The following is a 3,082-nucleotide window of genomic DNA, read 5'->3' on the forward strand; positions in this document are numbered from 1 at the left end:
TGAGACTTCCGCCTTATTCGTTAAATGCTTCATTGTTGTTAATATTGTCGATGTTCGCTAAAAGAGGTATTCGATAATTGGCTTGCCTAGCTCCTATTAGTAGGCGCCATCACGACTCCCGATGGTGGGAAATCCGGGTCGTGACAGTAAATGTCAACCGAAAAAAAATTGGAAAAAATTGAAGTCCAAAAATATTTTTGCTTTTCATTAGAAGTACTTTTGTGAAAAAAAAATCAAAAAGAAAATCCAAAACATTTTCTTAAAAGTCCCTCTTTCGAAAATTAAGAGGCAATATCAAAAATCCAAAAAAATATATATTTTTCTTTCTTCTTTAGAAAAAGAGAAAACAAATGAAAATTCAAACAAAAAATATTTTCTTTTTACTTTTGAAATTCCCAAGTTCCAATCAAAAGAAAAGGAATTTTTAGAAGTCTTTCTTTCAAAAATAAATCAAAATCAAAATCAAAAATTCAAAAAAATTCCCTTTCTTCTTTTAAAGCATTTTTTTAGAAAATTCCAAAAGAAAAAAAATTTAAAAAAATTAAAAATATTTTTCTTTTGCCTTAAAGCTTCATGGTCTGAGTTTTATAAAAAAAAAGAGTTAGTTTACTCAATCCCGAATCTTCCCGAACTACGCGAGATCTGATTCATGCGGTGTCATGATACGTAGGCAATTCCCATCGGATTCGATCATAGCTATAAAATAAAACTGAGTGAAAAATAATTTGAAAGAAAAAGAGAGAAAAATTGAAAAAAAAAAGGAAAAACGAGTGAAAAAAAAAAGAAAAAAAAGGAGCGACAAAAGGTGACAAACAAAAGAGAAAAAGAGAGTGCAAAAAAATAAAAGAGCGGCAAAAACGAGATGAAAAAATCAAGAGTTATTAAAGAGAGGCAAAAATAAAAGAAAAGAGGTACATACTGAAAGGGTTAGTTAAGGCCGGGATGAAACATGCAACCGTTCAAACACACGGTAGAAGCATTCAACTGTTAGGTGCATTGCATCCCAACGTGCAATTTCCTATATGTTGAATGTCTCAAAACTAACAAGTTTGTTGGTGTGAGCAAATTAGCCAGGTTCTGTTCAGGTGGTTGGTTTTGTTGGTATGCGGTGATGAACGCGCAACCTTGCACGCGACCACAACATTATACACAAAATCGAGCTCTACCTCCCAGAAATGCCCATCCTTACCAAGCTCCATATAATCCTCAATCAAATGTTCCCCAGTACAATCCTCGCCCAAGAGAGCCTTTCAAAAGGAATCAGTTCACCCCTATTGGTGAATCATACTCGAGTTTGTTCCAAAAGCTAGTCAGGCGAGTTTTCCTGCAGCCAGTGGCCCCAAACTGGCCAAACCCCGAGTCCCCTCGCGCCGAGCTGATGCTAGATGTGAATACCACTCTGGAGCGGTGGGGCACAATATAGAGGACTGTTGGACCCTCAAAAAGGCAGTTGAAGATTTGATTGAAGCTGGAAGAATCATTTTTCGGGACGAAGAGGCTCCTAACATGATGAACAATCCTCTGTCTAATCACACCAATGGGCCAGTAGTCGGAATGACTTGTGAAGATAAGAAATTTGATTCGGCACTGAAGGCCATTGCAGCCATTGCCGAGACAGAAGAAAAGTCAAAAAACGGTTGCCAAGCGTGAAAGTTCCCTATCAGACGGGAGTCTCGGTAGCCAGTCTTGCTATCCTTTCTGCATCCGGATTATCTCAGGGTGTGATCCGGATGTTTTACTCTATTGTCTTACTTTCCGATGTAAACCCTTCTCTCTTCAAAAATTGAAAAAAAAAATCAAAAAAATCAAAAATCAAATGAAATTAATATTTCATTGTCCAGGAATGTCTCTTTTCTTAATCTTGTCGTTTTTCTTATTCTCTTTTCAGTTCTGTTAAATGCAGATTTCAATAACATGACATGCTTGCGGACTTCATGCCCAGATCCTAAGACGCTGTCAGACTTCGAAATAATGAATCAAGAATTAGATTGCGATGGAGATTAAGTTTAAAGGAAATAAAACAAAGAGTTGGAACAGTTGAAGGAAAATTGGCTCCAAATTGGTAAGATCCATACATTGCAACCAGAGTACTGTCAAAAGAGTGCGTTGTACTTGGGATACATCGAAGGAAATGTCCCTGAAACAACTGTCAATGCAAATGCAATCAAAAGGTACTCTGTTGGATCCTCTATATAGCATTAGTGTTCTCCGATTGGGATGAAGAAGGCTTTCTTTCTCACTATCCAAACACTATCAACCCTTTGCAAACCCTTTGAGCCGGTTACTTTTCTTTGATTACCCTCTTTGGAACCTGAAAGTATTATTGAAAAAAAGTTGATTGAAAAAAAAAAGAAAGAAAAAGAAAAAGAAAACAACAAAAAAAATGTTCCCTGAACTACGTTCGACTTGATTCCGAAAGGATACGTAGGCAGCCTCTCTCTGGGGTTCAGTCACACCAAAAAAAAAATCCAATTTCCCCCAAAAAGTGAAACTGGGGCAGGTGTTATAATGGTCCGGCGATGATTTCGCCCGAAAGGTTCCAAAGTTGTAATTCAATCCAAATTCTTTTTACCCCAAGCCTTGTTCAAGTCCTTCTGATCAATCGGCAAAGAGGTTCAAAATGGGAGGATAGAGTTATTTGGATCTGATACAACAAAATGAGAGAAATAAAATGAGAGAGTCTTATTGGTGAAAACCCACACGGGCACCGTGAGGCGACGGTAAGCAGAGAAATTGAAATGAGAGAGTCTTGTTAGTGAAAACTCGCAAAGAGCACTATAAGGCGATGGTGAGAAGATAAATGAGAGAGATCAGCTCGTGTAAACCCGCAAAGGGCGTCCTTGATCGAAAGAGGATCCTCACAACCATCGGCATCAACAGAGTCCTGGCAAGGTTCTCGGTTTCAAGGCAAATTTGTGATGAATTTCTGAGAGTCGGACGGTTTACACAGATCAGGAATCCAGTCCAAAAGGCATGTCATGTTCATTGAAGTCCGTATGTACTCCAGATAAGTCTTTCTTTCCTCTCCCCGAAAAGGATACCTCTCGTTTAAATTCATTGTCCTGTCCATTATTTTTTTTTT

This window comes from Nicotiana attenuata, chromosome 8, assembly GCF_001879085.1.
Source record: "Nicotiana attenuata strain UT chromosome 8, NIATTr2, whole genome shotgun sequence".
Classification (NCBI taxonomy): Eukaryota; Viridiplantae; Streptophyta; class Magnoliopsida; order Solanales; family Solanaceae; genus Nicotiana; species Nicotiana attenuata.